Genomic DNA, 20040 nt, shown 5'->3' with positions numbered 1-20040 from the left:
ACCTTGTTGATGACTTTGTTGCTGATGATGACCACTTCTCTAGAATGATCTACCTCTGCCTCTACCTCTACCTCTGCTTTTGTATGAAGCTGTGAATGCCTGATCATTAGAATGACCTTTGCGTGCATGAATGGCTTGCATCCTAAAGTCTTTGCCAAGTAAGACTGACGGGAGTCCTTTTAGTGTCGGAATTTATCATTGAATGGCAATACTCTGGACTAGATTCTTGTATCCCGCTCCTAGTCCATTTAGGATGACTTGAACCATTTCTGCTGGATTCATGGTCTCTCCTGCTACTGCGAGTTAATTGTTGTAGTCTTTGATCTGGAGTACATAAGCATGACCAGTTTCACTATTACTATTGCAAAAACTCTGGTTGGTTTCTTAGTGTGAGAATCGTGGAAGTGTTCTTCGACTCATAGAGAGCTGCAAACATATCCCATGCTTCTTTTAATGTCTTGACGGTGTTGAGCTATCCTAGCATGATGCACATTCTGCTTGATCAGATGATATGCATACTTATCTTTCTTATCCCATTCTGCCTATGCTCGGGCAATGGCAGGTTTTGATTCAGGTGCGGAAATTGTTTGTGTAGCTGGAAATCCCACTGTAGATTCCATTGTTGGTGTTGTGACAATAGGTGGAGTAGAGCTACCACTGGTTGGATTGTCCAATGGTCTAGGTGTAGATCCATTAACATACTCCCATTTGTTCTAAAGTACAAGAATGGTCTCCATTTGGTATTTCAATGTGCCGTAATTGGAGTTATCTAGCTTAGCACCTCCAGATTGAGGTTGCTAGTCATTTACATGGTGCAAGAAATGTACTCAAAGTGTTGTGAAAGTCACTGTCTAAATCAACTACAAAACACTGACTGTGGCAAGTGAAATATGAATTGTTGGTGAAGATAGAACTGCAATATATAATCCGATCTGAATTACAAAGCTTATGGAAAATGATGCCAGGAATAGCCAAGAGGCTTTACAAGGCTGAAATGATGTGCACAATGCCATGAAATAGCTGAATAGGCTTTACAATGATGGCATGTGTGTGTGAAATCAAATCATGTGCTATCTACCCACACTGATCAATCAACAATGCCTCTGAACACTCTGAAGTCTACTGACTAAATTGATGAATGTTAGGTTTCAAGGAGGTTTCAAGTAAAGTGATGATGTGAAACCATATGTGAGCATAGGGACTGACTCCGAGTAGGAACTAGTTGGGAATTCGGGCATGGCTTAGATTGGTAACTTGGGGCTATGGAGGTCTAGTCTACTCTGCTGTAGATCTATACCAACCGTCAATCGATGAAAGAACAACAAATTATTTCTTTTCTTTGGTTCTTTTTATGTCTTGGGTCAGATGCATCGAGTGTAGAGGTTGATATGGTGAATTTAACACAAGGCTCAAAAGTGAGTGATACCTGCCCCAAAATGTACGCATGATGTGACGAGCACATAGAGCACAAAAAATGAATCGTTTTACCTTTTTGGAGCACCCTCAAATTCCTCTTAAATCAAGAGATATGGCTTGATCTAGGCAGAGGGGTAAAAAAGGAGTGAAATGTGCACTGATAATATGCCACTGTGAGTCACATGCAGTGATGATGTGGTAGTGTGCTTAGTAAGAGGTGTGCCTGTGGAGCACTGTGGTAATGTGGTAGCTATGTGCACATGCTATGGGAAGACTATGCCTGTGGAGAGGTAACTGTGCCTATAGGGGTCAGTGCAGATTGGATAGCTGAGGTGGCACAGGCTGACCTAACCCAGGGTCATGTTGACCCAACCATCAACCATGGTCAGGTTGACTAACCTAGGGTGTGGTTCACTAACCCAAGGTTAGTTGATAATATGGTAATGAGGCTGATGTGGTACTATAATGACATGGCTACCATCATGGTAGATGACATGGCAACTGACTTGGCAGCTATCCCGTGGTGTTGACATGGCATGTATGAGGTGGTAGATAGGGTGCTGATGTGGCAGATAAGCTGCCACATATAAGCTTGTAGACCACTTCAGGGGTGAGTGGTGAGGTTGAAGCCATGTGTTACAACTTTGACTCACCCTTCTTTAGGATAAGGCTCTGCCACATGTTTGTTAAGATAAGGTGACAGAATCATTTGAGAATTGATAGAATCTTCATAGATTCCGTCACCAAATTTCTTGAGGTCGTCATTGAGCTTGGTGTGAGGTTGCAGCTATGGCTGCCATTCATGGAGCAGTCAGGATATGGAGCTCTATGAGGTCATGACAGTGAAGTTGGGACTTAGAGCTTGGGGAAGCAGTGCTGGCATTGCCTTGTGTGAAGAAGACGCTGGTCGATGAGCCATCTGTGGAGAGCCGTTCAAAGGCTAAGCTTACCTTGGAGGGGAGCCAGTTGAGAGCTTTGTCTATGAGAGAGCCAGTTGTTACTTGGAGGTGCCGTTGCTGTTGGCCTTAGAGTCAGGATGTGGACTGGCCCATTGTGGGCATCTGTTGTAGAGGTGTGCTATGAGCTGCTCATGTTTGATTGGTTGCCAGTGATGGGTGAGGCTGAGGAGCTCCATTGCAGAAGGCTGAGGAGTTGTGTTGGTTGAGGTTCTCCATTGTAGAAGGCTAAGGATCTCCAACATTAGAGGATTGAGAGCTTGAGATTTCCTACTGGCAATGCGACAATAGAGATGGCTCCTAGCCTAAGGAGAATGAGGAGGAGGCCTCGAACCAATCAGTGGCACACCACTCCCTGATGCCATTGCTACAATCCAAATGCTTTGCTACCATGGGCAAGCTCCATTAATCATCATTGCGGCAAAAAACTGCATGGATTAGACATGGAAATCTATACTCCATCATCAACATAGAATCATTTTGATCAAACAGTGCTGATTCTCTCCTTGAGTTCTATCCCCCTCTCTATCTTGTTCCTAAGACATTTTCTTCTCTCAATCCCATCTCCTTGAGCTCAGGATCTATCTCAAGATGTTGTTGTATTCTTGTTAACTTCCTTTCAATCTTGGGATGTTATCTCAGGATGTCTATCAATCTGTTAGCTTCCTTTTAATCTCAGAGATACATATCCTCTCTTTCAAAGAAATGAGATCTCTCTCTATCCCTTACTGAATAAAGAAGAACTCAAAGTAATTCTCTCTTTCTCTTAAGAAGAAGAAGCAAATCTCTCAAAGCGGAATGAATGAAAGCTTCTAAAAAAATCCTCTCACAATATATGGATGGAAATTCTCTCACATGAATGGAATTTCTATCACTCAATGGAAATCTTTCATCAACGGAATGAAAGATGAACACTCAATCTTTGGATCACTCTCTCACACTCTCACAAGGATGGCACCTCAGCCGAAGGCAGAACCATGCTCTGATACCATGACAAAATATGAAGAGGGGAGAGGAGAAGAGTGGAGATGAGGAGAGAGGGCATAGGTAGAGAGCACACCACAAACGACTAACTATACACTAGATCTAGTTGAAAATGTAGAATATATACAAACCCATTTAGGGTTAAGGTTAGGGTTAGGGCATCTAAACCTTTCCTTTATAACACTCTATTGGGTTAGTGCTATGCACATATGATCACATGGTGTTGAGCATGATCTCTCAACACTTCATTATGAGAGCAACCATGGTATCAAGGTATTCCATTCAAGTAGGGCTCTCAATAATATTTACAAGGTGTCCTTTTTTGATATGGTATCAAGGTATTCCATTCAAGCAAAGCTCTCAATAATATTTACAAGGCTTCAAACAAATGTCCCATTCGACACAATGTGACTTCCCATCCAAGCGGCATAAAAAATTCCCATCATACTAATTAAAAGATCATCACTTTTTGCTGGCCTTTCATAGTGATTAGCGTTATGATGGAGGAGACTTGGAGCTTCATGCTCTTCCAACATTAGTTGCAATCTCTTTGCATTCCCTCTTATGTTGTTCTGTAAGGAGTGATCATTGTAAGGGCTCTTCATGCACAAGAAAAAGGTTTCAAGACTCTATATCTTGAGACCGCATACTCTCTTGTCCCTCTTTCTTGAGTATATACCATTGTAAATCGTAAGCTCATTGCCATATTGTTTTTCTAGGGTAGCAGACATTTTTTCCTTGTCTTCTTTATCACAGCACAAATAGGACGATGTTACATAGTCCCACTCTACCAATGGTGGTATGTAATATTTTGTCAAGGAGTTGACAAATATCATCATGTGATATTTCATAAAAAAAGAAAAGCCGAGGCCTCTCCCAAGCGGTGTTGTTGAGCAAGAAGTCATTCAATGAAACTCCCTTGCACTCTACACTCTTTCCAGACTCTGAAATTATCTCATGTATGAATAAAAAGCCCGTGTTCAAATTTTTTTCTTTTATGAGAGTGTGCTCATTGATGATTTTTTGTGCATATGCATGCACATTTTTTAGAATGTCATTCACCATAGAAGTGACTTTAGATCCATTCTCTTCTACCTTCACCCATTTGTGCACCTAAGCCTTCTGTTTAGCCGATGGTAAAGCTGATGCCATTTGCTTTACAATACTATGATCAACTTTACATTGATTAATTGGATTTTTTTTTTGCTAGCAAATATTCAATCGCACTCTTTATTGCATCACGCTTGACTTGTTGGATGATGCAATCTTCCATGCAATGATCTTTATCCCTTTTGCCAAAAAACCATTCTTTGGACATTAATTTCTCTGCATTAATACTTGCGTATTTGTCTGGCAAGTTTCTTATAGGCCTCCACATCTGAGTCATCATCTCTTTTTTCTCATTCTTCTTTGCCTTGTATTTAATAAACGATGGAGCCTCATATGTGACATCTCCCTTCTCACATGAAGACCTACTTTTTTTTTCTAATCGAAAACTTCATCACTATGAAAGAGTATGCTTGTGTAGTCTTGATACATGTCCCTTACTATCTTAAAGCTTGTCATTACCTCTATCCTTTCTTGCTTTCCCCTTGGTACAATTGCACGCAAGCATGTGTGGAAGTCAACAAGACACCATCTAAGTGAGTAATACCATGAATGAGAGATGCATGTGCATGACCCATCTCATCTGATGCATGTCATGTCTTAGCCAATTCAATTCCTGTCTCAGATGTAGATCCCTTGTAAGCATCCACGTGTACAAGACCCTCATCCAATGCTACACGTTCTGTCTCATCCACTCCAATTTCTCTTTCATTTGTATGACCTTGAACCAGGTCTACATGGCATGTCTCATCCCTTCCTTTCTCATGTGTGAATCCTTGCACCTTAGGTGTCTCATGTGTGGATCCTTGTACTTTAGGTCCCTCAAATGAAGTTGAACCTTGCTCTATGGCACCCTGAAAGTATTCAAGGATTATCTTTGACTACATTTTTCTTGCTTCCTCAATGGGAAATTCCTCCCACACATGTTGGAGGATCTCCAATGCAGGCACCAATTCAGGAAATCTAGGTGCTTTTGGAGGTGACATCACAAAGTGCATTGCATCTTTCTTTGAAAGAAGAAACATTTTATTGCTCATTCTTGACTTTGTGTAAATCATCAATATATTGCTGTCTTTTTCAATTTTTATTCCTAGTAAGGTGTCCCCTTGAACCAAATTGCTCTTTGAGAAAGATACATCCGATGCCTGCTCATCTTTCTCCAACTCTCTCTTTGTCATCACTGGAATGAGATTGCCTTTGCTCAATACTAAGAACCATGCTTTCTTTGTGGTGTCAACAATGGTTTAGTTTGTGAAGTCCTTTGAGGCATAAACTCTTCCATCGTACTTCAATGTCATACCATTGACAAATTTTCTAGCCTCAAGATCCATCCTATATTAAAGCATAACAAAAATTTTAGGTAGAAATAATATAACACTTTTGCATGAAAACTACAATTACTTTGATAAATCAAAAGTACAATGAGTCCCATTGATACACCTCAAATTTTCATTCTCCCCAATGGTATAAGTCTCAATTTCATGCTTTGGGAATAGCCTAAAAGGCTTTACAAGGCTAAGATATGTGCATAAATGTGGAAAAAAAAAGGATTTACAATGAACTCGTGGATGGTGTACAATTAAATAAAGGACAATTGGATACAAATCTAAAGTCTGTCTGATACAAGTGCAATATGCTCTGTCCACTCCCACAACTGGTACAAATATAATCTGCTCTATCCACTCCCACAACTGATACAAGTGTAATCTGTCCTATCCATTGATACAACCTCCAATCATCTTGAAAGTTTTAAAACCTTGATCGTTGCTTAAATGGTAGAGTTGTTGTGAGTGTGAAACCGCATGTGAATGAATGGACTGACTCCGATTAGGAGCTAGTCGGGAAATTTTGAGCACGGCTTTGATTGATTTTTTTGGAGTTCTTTCCTCTAAGGATAAACTAATCTATGCTAATCTAGACTACACCAACCGTTGAAGTGAATAAAAGCAAGAAATAATTTCTTTTCCATTTTTCTTTTTAATACGCTTAGGTTGCGAGTTTAAAAAAGTACTTTCTTTTCCATTTTTATTTTTAATATGCTTAGGTTCCGAGTTTAAAAAAGTCAATTACAATTGAGACAAAAAAATTTTAAAAATGAGACAATAATTTTTTTTACAAAAACTAATTTACTGACAACTCATAAGAATTTAACATTCACATCAATAAGAAGTTAAAATCTCAATAAATTTAAATTTGACTTTATGAAAAATAATAAAAACTAAAAATTAAAATTGACTACAAACCCTAAACCCTTAACCTTAAACCCTAATCTTGGCCTTCTAAACCAAAACCCGTAAACCCTAACCCCCAAACCCTAAATCATACAAACCCCCAAACCCTAAACCCTAACCACCAAACCCTAAACCATTAACCCTAACCCCAAATCCTAAACCCTAAACCCTAAATCCTAAAACCTTATCCCAAAACCCAAAACCCAAAACTCTAACTACTTATCCCTAAACCCAAACCTCAAAACCATAAACCCTAAACCCAAACCCCCAAACCCCCAAACCCTAAACCCTAAACCCCAAATCCTAACCCCCAAGCCCTAAAACCTAACCCTTAATCCCTTAGCCCTAACCCCCCAAATCCTACCCTAACCCTTGAACCCTAAACCCTAACCCCAAAAACCCTAAACCCTAAACCCTAACCCCTAAACCCTAATCCCAAAAACCCTAAACCCTAAAGCTTAACCCCAACCCCTAATCCTTGAAACCTGAACCCTAATCTTGGCATTCTAAACCCAAAACCCAAAACCCTAACCCCTAAACCTTAAACCCTAAAGGCAAACACTCGAATTTTTTTAGTACATTTTTTTTGGAGAAAAGAATGTGTTTTTTCGAATTAAAAATGCTAATGGACATTCAAAATGCAAAAAAAGAATTTTTAATAACCGGTCAACGTACACCGATTGACTGGCTATATACTGCTCGATGTATCCCAACACTGTTCGATATTTTCTTGAAAATACCGCATGTTGTAGAAAAACACTGCTTGATGAAAAAACACCAATTGGTGAACCACTACACTCATCGGTATCAAATACACTGATTAGTGAAACCCTACACCGGCCGATGTATTGGGATTACACCGATCGATGTAGTGCTACACCGGTTGGTGTGCACCGACAAGACACATGGCATGCATGCATTGGCCAAAAAAACCAACTGGTGTGGAGACATACCGGCCGGTGTGTTGAGTTGGGTTCTATAAAAGGGTAGCTTCGCTTCATCTTTTTTCACCTTCCACCGAAATTCACCGCTAATTTTCACTGTTTCCCGCATCCTTGTTGTTTTTTGTTGCTTATTGCCTTCTCCTTTAGGCTTCTGGTGAGCTTCTAGCCTTACTATTGTTTTCAGTTAAGACCGGGTGATGGCTCACTTTGGCCGGCTGGATTCACGTTGCCTCAGTTAAGAGAAAAGAGAGAGAAATATCGGATATGTTTATGTTTGCTTGCTTCTGTGTGTGTGCTTGCATGATGTGTATCCCTTTGGGCCAGATGATGACTCACTTTGGCTGGTTGGATTCATCTCACCTAGAGTGACGTTCTAGTAGTATCATGATTAAGGCCGGGTGATGGCTCGCTTTGGCCGGCTAGATTCACCTCACCCTAATTGAGAGAGGAAAAGAGAGAGAGAGAGAAGAATATATGTGATGCTTATTTATGTGAGTTGATGATTGCGTTTGGACACCATATGTAAAGGGGGCTCATGGGAAAAGCTTATGTCGATCTTGTGTTGCAATGGATGGTTCGTAAGTGGTGCATGCAATGAACTTGCAGTGGTTTTCGGCATGTGTGAGGGACTACTTATCAACTTGTGTTTAGCACTATGGGATATATTTGTGATGATGGAGTTCGTCGGGGAGAGGTCGGGGAGAACGGCTAATGTGAAGGTGTGAGCCTCATTTGAGTGAACATGCTTGTCAACAATGTTTCGATTCATACCGTGTACATCTATTGGCTATCCTATTGGTATAGAGAATTGAGTACATGTGAGATAGATTCAAAAGGGAATAAGGGATTTAAACATAATAGCAAAGATACGAGTTCAGGACATGAGACATACATACATTTTGAAGATTTTTCGACAGTGCTAAGATCATTTTGACAGGGCCATAGGATATGATGCCCTCCCTTGTGATCATCGCTTTCACCTTGTTTGTCTTGTGAATACTTTAAAGGTGAGAAGTGCATGTGTGGCATGCAACGCTCTCATGGCACGTGAGTCGTATGACATGCTCGGCATCGGCACAACATACTCTCCTGATCCGAGGCTACGTACAATTTAAATGATAAGGAGAGGAAGAATTTTGTATACAAATAGATTTATAATATAAAATTATTTTTTGGACATGTATTATCTATTTGCAATAATTGTATTGAAGGTTTGTTACAATGGTGTATTGAATTAATATTTGTGTTATTTTCAATTATGGAGGAATTTGTTTACGATGATAATGGAAATGGATTTTATTCTGATAAAGTGTAATATTTTGTTTTAGTAGTCAATCATCCTCATGGCGATCCTCCTTGCTATTATCATGCTCTTTGCCAGCATGGTGCTTGGGGTGACCATTCTTTGTGGGTGCTTCTTGGTATTACATCGCCATGCGCTGCATATTTTACTGGGGGTTCAAGGCACCCACCAACCACCCATTGTCGCATGAGGTGGCTAGAGAACAGTTTCTACTTACTTTATTTTGATCCTCATCTTGTATGCGTGGAGCTCTCTGTTGGCTTATTTTTTTGCTGAGGCCATTTTGTATCGCCCAATATATATCGCAATATATATCGGGCAATATATATTTCCATGTTGCAGCTTATTTTTTTGATGGACTCATTTTGTATGGGTAGTGCTAGCCCATTTTTTGTAAAAATAATATTTTCCAACTATGGACACGTAATCTCCATGTCAAATTATTATTTTGAAAAGGCTGAAGTGCTTCATGTTGAATTGTCATACCTTTGAAGTAAAATTGTTAAAAATGCAATGTTTGTTGAAAATTATTGAAGTAATTAATGTGGATGGATTATTATTGTCATACTTTGAAGTGGAATAATAAATAATGCAATGTCTATTTCACTTAAATAGGGTCTACTTGAGGAACTTTAATAAGAGATCACATTTTGCAAATGATAATTTGTAACATCCTTCAATCAACTTGAAAAACTAGGAATAAGTGCATTTGTTGAAGTAATTATTATTGTCATAATTTGAAGTGAAATAAAAATTCAATGTTAGTTTCACCATATGCACCATTTGCAAAATCACTTTCACCATACATCAATTCAAAATTAAAACGTGATTTACAATGCCTCAAAATAGTAATGCTAGAAAACAGGTCCCAAAATGGTAGCAATAATAGTTTGCAGGCCCTAATCTCTTAGTCCTTTGCATTTTAAAATTCTTCTATGCCCATCACTTAAGAAATGCAACCTCCTTCTTAAGCGAGAGCCAATGTATATCTAATGATAAACATTACTTCTCCACCATCTACCGTCTAGCATCGTAACATTATTCTCCACATTTGTGACAACTTCAACCACATCTGTAGACTACGTTGTTATGTCAATGTCAATACTAGCAGGTGGATGCAAGATGATGGCCACTCTTTGTGCACCATCACCTCTACACTGTGGCATTGTCCTACTAACATCTCCCACAAAGTGCCATAACATCCTCGCCGACGAGCCTTGAAATTCTTGATCGCAGATATCACATCTCCAACAATTTCCTGCTATCATTGTAACATACTTGTGTGCTACTATTGAGCCTCCATTCCTCTCTGGAGCCATTGAGTGCTATCAAATTAAGGAGTGGATTTAATTCAATTGCTTCATAATCATTAAAAATTTTTGAACCCTTTGAAATGCATTTTCATCCTAACTTCCAATATGTGAATACTCCATGCAAGCTTGCTAGACCTCGAGAGAGAGAAATCATCCAACTATCTTGGCCCCTCTCGACATGGTTGGATGATTATAAATGTGGTAATCTACCTATTAAAATAGGCGTGGGATGGCAAATCACCTTTTCCCATGTCCTTCTCTCTCCTGAGTAAGCATCTATCTGCCCTATGATCATCCGCAACATCATGCTCTATTGATGGATGCCAGTATTTTACACACAATGTTGCAGTAGCTAGCATCACTTACACAAGTACATAAAGGTTGCAAGCAATTGGATAATACTTTCCAAGTTTGAACATGGAAATAAAACAATTGTAATAACATCTAAATGCTTTAGCATTACTTCCAATTGGTATGATGTCAATCAACAAAATTGGTACGACGTCAATCAACAAAATTTTAAATACCATTGTCGCTGTTGCTCCCTGCTCCTCCTGCTGCCCTCCTTCTTCCTACTCCCCTCCTTGCTGCCCCCTCCCTCCCCTCCTTGCTGCCTCCTCCCTCCCCTCCTTGTTGCCTCCTCCCTCCCCTTGCCCCTACCTGTTGCTCCCCCTGACTCCCCTCCCTCTCTCCCCTTCTCTACCTCCCATGTTGAACCCCCCTTTGCACTGCTACTAGCTCCTCCCCCGTGCACTGCCTCCTCCCTCCCCTCCCCCTACCTACTGCTCCCCTCGCCTTCCCCCCACCTCCCCTCCCTCTCTCCCCTTCTCTACCTCCTTCGCTGCTGTAGCACCCCCTGTGCTGCTGCCAGTTCCTCCCTCACGTTGCTGCTTCCCTGCATGGCCCCCCCCGCACTGCTGCTTGCACAACCCCCCTTGCTCTTTCTTTGCTTCCCCCCCCCTCTCCTCCACTCCTCCTCTCCTCTATCCTCCCCTCCTCTCCCCTCCTCCTCTCCTCTTGCTGCCCCCCCTTTCTCCTTGCCGACTCCTCCTCTCCTTGCTCATTCCTCTCTCTCCCACCTTCCTTTCACCCTCTCCCTTCATCTCGAGTACCCCTATTCTCTTTTAGGGGTCTACTGGCCTTCAGGAAAGTAGATCAAGTTATTTTTTGTGTTTGAATCGACCTATCCCACCTCGATTGACGAATGGGTTCCCATTCAGTCAATCTATTACCACACACACCGGTCGCGAGGATTGTCACTTTCTCAGAGCTTTCTCAAAAGACGAGCTGCAGTAGTTGCAAAAAGATTTGGAGCATGAGTGTTCCATGACTCTCTTCACACGCATCCATGGCTCCCACCCCTCCTGGTCATAGGCTAGAGATTGGATGCTTGCGGTGCTTCCCCAGGAGCTCGCCCCCCACGTTAAGGATGTTTGTTTGTTGGGATGAGGTTTCTTTCAAGTGTACCTAGATTCCTCGGATGTGATGAGAGACCTGCTACAGGTCGGGTTTCTATTTCTAAGCTACAGGGGGATTTTTTTGTTTCCCTTTCAACTGGGCTTTGACCCAATTGAAGAGGACAAGCAGGGAGTTTTTGTTTTCATCAGGTTCCCTGGTCTTCCCTCAGTTTATCACCAGCTTCTTTTAGTTATTGGCAAGAGGTTTGGTGTGGTAGCAAAGATCCCATCTCTTCCTAGCTAGCCCTCTTCAGCTGCTGAGGGGATCAGGATGGATGGGGTACCCAGGGTTAGGGTCATTGCCCAAGACCCTAATATTTCAAATGACCACATCATGCTACAGCGATACGATGGTTCTTTCTTCTGCCAGAGATTTGAGGTTGTAGGTCAGCAGGACGAGTGCAGGATTTGCAGACCCTCGGGGCACTTCGCCAGAGATTGCCCAAAGAAGAAAAAGAGGCCCAGAAAGCAACTGGTTCATACTAGCTTACGACACAGAGCACAAGTAGGACTTACTGCTCCATAGGCACTGCCTCAGACATGGGCTCCCCCCCCTCCTAGGGCTACTCGAGTCCCTCCTGCACCCTGCACCACCTCTGGCCCATGGTGGGTTCCAGTCATGGTTAGGCCCTCTACTTCAGATCACACCTCCACTGCTTCAGAGGCTACCCCCTTGGAGCCTCGGGAGGAGACTAGTGTTCAGGAGCCTTGTTCCACTCCACCCTAGGATTAGGATGTACCTTCCTCAGTAGCCCAAGTTGTTGGCACCCCGTCCACAGCACTTCTTGATCAGGACCCAGTACAGGTGACTCCTTCTGTGGATAGAGGGAAGGGGGTCGTACATTCTCTCCCTGCTTTAGTAGGAATCCTTCATACCCCCTCCCTAGGACTAGCTCAGTGGAACTCCTTTTCTGCTCTGGAGGACCTCTTTGACCTCCTAGATGATGATTTTGTACCTTCCACTTTTGGAGAGCTAGTTATCGGCATCCCTTTTGAGAGATCTTTCTCTCTCTCACCTGTGGACTTTCCTCCCCTTGGACCTCGTGTGTATGGCAGGAGGTCAGCTCTGGTGGAGGGTTCTCTTTCCACCACTAGGTCGAGTATGGTATTCCAACCCGCTTCCTCCCGCTGATGAGGATAGCCAATTGGAATATATAGGGATTGGGTGGCATCCCTCATCGCTGTCGTAGACAGCTGATCAGGAATCAACTCCATCCAGGTGTTTCAGGTGGTTCCCTAGACATTTTTTTTCTTCAGTAACATAAACTAGATGTCAGAGATTGCTCGAAGTCAAGTAAGTTGCTTTCAGGCCGGACTTTTTGGCTTCCTGCCTTGGGAACCAAAGGAGGTACATGCATATCAGTTTTAGATTCTATTCTCCCTCTGATCATTGGACATGGTACCATAACCCCCTCTAGGGTCCAGTGGGTTTTACTTCTAATTGATGGATGTAAGGTTGGTTTCCTCAACCTCTATGCTCTGAATAACAAAGGGGACCATGTTCTATTTTGGAAAGAGTTGCTCCTGTGGGGAGCCTGTGGGCTGACATTGCAGATTTGTGGATTATTGGAGGTGACTTCAACATGGTTGAGGCACCTTCTGATAAGCAAGGAGGCAGAGAAGGTGGTATTCATTCCCTTGAGAGAGTAGCTTGGGATGCCTTCTTGTTCAAGTTCAATGGCAGAGATGTTTGGTTAGATGATGCATTTCATATTCAGTCTTAGTCACTTTTGTTTTCATGGTCGAACCATAGGGTGCAGATGCCTATCCATGCTCAGATTGATAGATTCTATGTGGATGACTAGGCTCTTAATAGAGGGGAGACAGTTTGCATTGCACCTGGTGTTTCCACTTCCGACCATTTTTCGATAGTTTTTTCCATCTCAGAGCCCCATCTGAGAGGATGGTCTCACAGTATCAGGATCCTCGATGCCTTATACATGGATGAGACTCTCATAGAGGTAGTCTTGGAGATGTGGGTTTCTCACATGCAGGGGGGGTGGCCGGTCCTTCACATGTGACCACAGCACTTGCCAGTGTTAGCGACTTTTATCACTCCATTACTAGTGCTTGGCAAGGTGAGGTACTTAGGTGGGAGATTGGTATCCATTGGCAATTGGCAGCCTTGCAGAGGGAGGAGTAGAGACAACTATTAGATGCTTGGATACAGGAGCGCCTTGCTATGGCAAGGGCTCACTTGCAGACATTGCTTGATCAAAGAGCAGAGTATGCCTTCCATGCACGGGAGTCCTTTTGGATAAGATGGGAGGGAGAGTCAATAAACACTTTTTCTCTACACTTGGTACCAAACATAGTAGAGAGAGTGTCAGCAGCTTATTGACTCTGACGGTGTTTTGCAGTCTCATTCGGATACCGTCATGCACTTAACGACAGCTTTCTATGCCTCCCTTCTTTCTGTAGATCCTGACTCATAGGCTAGAGATGAAATTTGGTAGAGTTTACCTATGTTGGTCACACCAGAGATGATATGATCACTTGATGCACGCTTTACCAACACAGAGTTCAAGACTGCACTCTCCGCCCTTCATAAGGGCAAATGCCCTGGTTCTGATGGTCTTACTCATTTTTTTATAGCCTTTCGGGATATGATAGGTGATCATATTACTTTAGCCCTGCAGGGAATTGGGGACTCGGATGAGATGCCTGACTCACTGACAGAGGGACTCATTCACCTTATCCCGAAAGGTGGCAACAGGAATTATGTATCCCATTGGAGACCCATCACTCTTTTGGGCACTCTATGTAAAATCCTTGCCAAAGCAATCAGCATCCGATTGCATCCCCTCCTTCCAGACCTCATCCATGATACTCAGACAGGCTTTGTGCATGGCAGGAGCATATTTAATAATATCTTTTCCTTTTGGGAAGCCACATAGTGGGCTATGCAGAGCATGCAGAGGCTGTAGTTCTACTCTTGGACTTTGAGAAAGCCTACGACAGAGTAGATTGGGGTTTTCTTGAGGGCACTCTTCTATGATTTGTATTTTCAGATGCATGGATTAGAGGGGTGGCCTCCCTTTATAGATCAGCCCACAAATAAGTTTTGATTGGAGGGGTAAGGGGTGATAGATTTCAGATTTCTAGATCAGTTTATCAGGGATGCCCTTTAGCCCCCTTCCTCTTTCTTTTTATGGCAGAAGTTATGAGTATCTTCCTTAGATCTCAAGTTGAGCTTTATGGGTTGAGATTGCCCTTGAGACAGGAGCAAGAGCTTCTTGACTATGAGTTGGCTGATGACACTGCTATTTTTATTGAGGCCTCTTTGCAGTCACTTGATTCTTTCTGGATAGCCTTGGATATTTTAGCTGCAGGGGCACACATTAACTGGCATAAATCCTTTGGCTTTTGGGTCAGTGGTGAGGACACTCCAAGCTGGGGGTTTGACATTGGCTTTTCCTGGATTCAGAGGGGTGTTCCTGTCAAATGTTTGGGATGCCAGGTAGGATTGGGCATCTCTCCAGCACAACAGTTTGCCCCAGTACTAGAAAGTATAAGGAAAAAGATCCCTTTTTGGAGCTCAACCAAACTCGACCTTGCCTCTAGAGTTGTGGTAGTGAACCAGGTTCTCTTGGCCACCGCTTGGTTTGTATGTTCTTACTGGTGCCGATCTAGGGATTGCATCATTCAGCTCATTAGACTAGCTAGAAATTTTTTATGGAGTGGACTTGATGGCATGGCAGATGTTTCAGTGAGGGTGGCTTGGGAGACCATTATTCTCCCTACATGGGAAGGGGACCTTAATATCATTGACCTGGACTTGCAGTGTAGGGCATTGCTTTGTAAGGTGGTGGTGAGGGGACTCATCCCTAGGTAGAAACCTTGGAAGGATTTATTTTTTGGATGCATTCAGGCTTGCACACCTACCTTGGGAGATGCTTGGGTGGACAACCCTTGCAGAATTTTTACTTCCACCTCTCTCAGGTCTCCTGCCTCTCCTCTCATGATTGCCATCCTCAAAGCTTGGGGGAGCTTCAAGAACACTCTTTGAAGGGTTCCGCCCTCTACCCTTGAAGAGATTGATAGGCAGCTGATCATTTGCAATGATAGTATACTTGATGAGCATGGCAGACCACTGGGCACTTCCCATTATATGCAGTGGTCTAGATGGGAGAGAGGCCCTGCCTACACAGTAGGCAATTGACTTGGAAGGCTTTTATCAGACTACCTGAGAATCAGAGGCTATAGTCCATGAGTCACCTTAGCGGGGTAGCACACAAGATTCAGTAGATAGATGCAGCCATCCTGGTGGAATGGACAATTAAGATGCCTATTACTTCCACCACTTGGATGGGAGATTTTTTGAGGACAACAGTTCCTCTATAGGTGATCGCTCTTCGAGGTCTTGGGGAAGATTCTCTAGTCTTTGATGTTGGGGATGGAGGTATACTCTCTAGATCCATGGATGATATTCTTCTAGAGGTTGCCTTTCAGCCTGTCAGGATTGCTGGTTTTGTGGACCATGGAGCAGGCTTACAGTGATACTTACACCTCGACCCTCTGCTCTTGGCCCTAGGATCCTAGAGGTTGTGGTTATATGGAGGTGCACCTATCAGGTGCTTGCAGTGGGACCCAGGAGAGTGGGATTGGATAGATCATGGGCACCGAGAGAGGGGGATTCCCTTCTTTCATTTCACAATTGGTAATGCTAGGAGATTTTAGCTGAGCAATAGAGGTTGGATTCCCTCTAGAGCCCCTAATTGGGATAACTTCTTCATCATCGCAGATTTGCATAGGAATTTCTGGAGGAGGCTCTGAAAATCCCTCAGAAATAGAAAGATCACTCTTTTCTTTTGGCTTTCTATTCATGGAGGGATTGCAATGAACCTATGGAGATCACGATTTGGGGCTGATCCCACTTGCCCTCACTGTCATTCTGCATTTGCCTTCCTAAATCCTCATCAATGGCAGTAAACTTACCTAAGAAGCACTCGACTGGTTCCCACTCCTCAAAGTCTGAAGGAAATACATTTGCTATGCACAAGTGCTATTTCAAAATACAATTTCAAATTGACTAGTTACACTTAGAAATCTTACACAAAATGCAGACTTACGATGCGATGGTATTGTTGATTGATTGCTTGACTGAGGAAGGAACATGTCCTTCCCCATGTAGATGTGTTGCACCTTTGTAAGCCATCCTTTCTGAATAAGTTCTTGCTTTAACACTAGCCAAAATCAAAGATGCATACAAATTGATCTACTCCGACCTACCTGATCTTCCAGAAGAAGCCTCCACATCTCACTCCGGACAACAGGAGGCCTTTGGATCCATCCTCATTAACAAAGAGGAAGGGATTGAGCATGATGACTCCATAGTGGTAAAAAACTAAGAGCTTTGAATTTCTTCTCTCTTGGTATAATTTTGCTTTATCGACATTCTAATGTAATGTTGGATTTTTGCAGGAGGCATTTGAGGTTGACCTCTACTCATCTTGGGAACGCCTTGTTCACAGTAGCTTTGGCCAAGATCACTCACTCGCACATTACCTTGGCCAAGCAAAAGGGCACTTTGTGGTTATCCACAAAAGGTTTTTGCCACAAGGCACTGATGACCTTCTGAATGTCACATTAGGGAAAAAGGGAACTCATTTTGGGGCCCTGTAAGAAATTCACTATTTTTTGATTTATTTCTCTCCTAAAAGACCTCAAAAATAGTAAAATACGGAAACGTGGCTCAGATTTGTCAGTAAGGACTACAGAACTGTCAATTCAAAAAGGAATAAGATAATCTTTTGTCTGATTAACACGATTTTGTATTAAATATCCTCTTAGATTTTTTTTTGTTTACCAAAGATTCCGCATCTCTTTGGCCGACGTGTGCAGGTCTTTCATTAAGAGTCCATCACTGAACTTAGTGATTGCAAGTTTTCAAAATATTCACATGGATACCGCCACACTTCCACGATTCATGTTACAAAATGACTATGAGATTGAAAAACAAACTTCGCAACCTGAGGAGCACAAAAAATGGCCGATACTAGTGAGTCACTATCTGAGAAGAAGCGATTACACCATCCTCACATCGACTTGGAAGAACAATATGCTCCAGCACAAAAAAGACGAAAGGATATGGTGCTGAATGCTCAACAGCGGGAAAATATGAGAAGAGAAGGGCTTCAACATATTGACTTATGGTGCGACGGAAGCATATATCCAAAATGTCAAGTAAAAAACTCTACACCTCCATTTGTCAATCCCACCACATTACTGAGGTTTGCCGGCGATGGACAAAATGGACTTCTTGGTTATATTTCAGCGCAATTTGCATTTGCGGAAACGTATAAAATGATGTACCTACAAGAAAAGGGGGCCAAGATGGAGGAGATAGCCATTCGTGCAAAATTGGAGCAGCAGTTGCAGAATGAAATCGAGGAGCATTCAAAGAGTAAAAAAGAATTGACAAGAGCAAGAAAGAAGAGAACCGTGCTTGGAGACAGACAACGTAGCAGGAAGATTAAAAACATTGCAAATTTGAAGGCTGGGACTGGTGGATGCAAGCGACGAATTCAGGAAGCAAGGTTAGATTGAAATTTATCATTTTGTATACTCAAAAAGGCTCTCTTCCAGACTATATCTATTTCGTTGATTGTCGCAAAATAAGAATGGAGGTGCTGAATAATATAGTCATATAATGTTGTTATTACAGGAAATTATTGGAGCCTGCAAAAGAAAATATGGACCCGAACCTTCTTCCTGTTAAACAAATGAAAGGATTGCTTTCTTGCGGTGTAGCAAAAGGTTTGATTGAGGAAAAAAAATACAAAACAGTCAAACGCAATGTTGTAGAGGACTTTGTATCCAATAATCAAGTTGATGGCACTATAATCCAAGAGGCTCTTGATGTTAGTGGAGTTAGCAGGAAGGGATATAGTTCGATTTTCCATGCGATATCCTCAACTTTGAAAGATCAAAGGATTAAACGAGTTTTACTGCCAAATCCAGCAACCGTGTGGAGGATAAGAGGTCATTTGAATGAAAGTATAGATGAATTTATTGGGCAGTATATCCATATTGAAGAAATATTTCATGGTGTTAAAGGAACCACTGTGTATGATCCTTGGAACAATATATTTTTAGATCTGCAACAACTTCAAAAAAGAATGGTCGAGTTTTATGGAATAACATTTGAGGAGTGCAAAGGCATTTTGAAATTTGTTATCAAACTGGATGAGTGTGAGGTTGTAAAGGAAAAGAAAATGGAAAGAGTTACTATTACATTGATGAATGGAGCGATTGATACATCATTGACTGAAGCGAGTTCGAAGTATTTTAGTGTGCAGTCAGAGAAACACATATGGTGGTTAGGCTCGTTCCAGGTATGATCATGGGCTGTTTTATACTTGATTTTGGTCATTGTTTTCAAATCTGATATAGTAATACTTTTGTTTTCTATAATCTCGCAGGTGAAGACCGAAGACCATGAAACACTAGATTGGGTGTTTCATCACACGGAAATACCAACAATAATCAAAAGACAAGTGCAAGGCGAGAATCTCCATGTTGCAGGAAAAGGTGATTTTCAAGTAGAGTGGCACATGGCCGGGGATCTTAAAACACTTAAGTGCATGTATAACATTAGTAAAGGAGGCAACTCAAAGTCTCCTTGTCTTTACTACAAAGAATCAGCTCAAGTAATGGATTCAAAATGGTGGAAGAGAGCACCTAATAGAGATAAAGTTGACCCTGACTTCAAGGCCATTCTGGACATTCCACTATGTAATGTTCACATCTGCACATTGCATGGTCTATGTCGAATTATTGAGAAATTGGTATTTTTATATATTGGATTTGCTTGGAAACTCCGTCCCGAAAAAAATAGAAAGGATGCTCTTCAAGCATTGGAAAAAGTGTTATCCGATATAGGTCTGCATGGAGGAGATGTTCAAATCACAAAGGATTTTAAAAAGTCTACCAATGGCAAGAAGGTACCAATCAAGCCCTCTATTGGTGGTGTTAAGGCAAGAAGATTCTTGTCTCGACCCAAACACAGTAAGCAAGTAAGGCAAGGTAGAGCAGTTTCAAAGATTAATTATGGATTGTGGAAGCAAGTCCATAATGCTGTGAAAGATCATGAGGCAGATGGGGAAGCACGAAATAGGAAGGCAGAGGTGTGGAGGTCTCTTGATCAACTCTTCATGTTCTGTGACAAAGTAACATGGACAAAGAGTGATTACAAGAACTTTGAGGAGGCAATTAAACATTTTGGAAAGTCAATGAAAGACGCGTGGACAGCCTGCAATATAACTCACTACATGGTAAGGTTCTGTCTTTTTCTTTTACTTAAGTGTGATCCTCTTTTTTTTATTAC

This window comes from Dipteris shenzhenensis, chromosome 13 (assembly GCF_047967505.1).
Source record: "Dipteris shenzhenensis isolate YYH24624 ecotype China chromosome 13, Dip_SZ_1.0, whole genome shotgun sequence".
Classification (NCBI taxonomy): Eukaryota; Viridiplantae; Streptophyta; class Polypodiopsida; order Gleicheniales; family Dipteridaceae; genus Dipteris; species Dipteris shenzhenensis.
Note: the sequence above shows the minus strand (reverse complement) of the source record.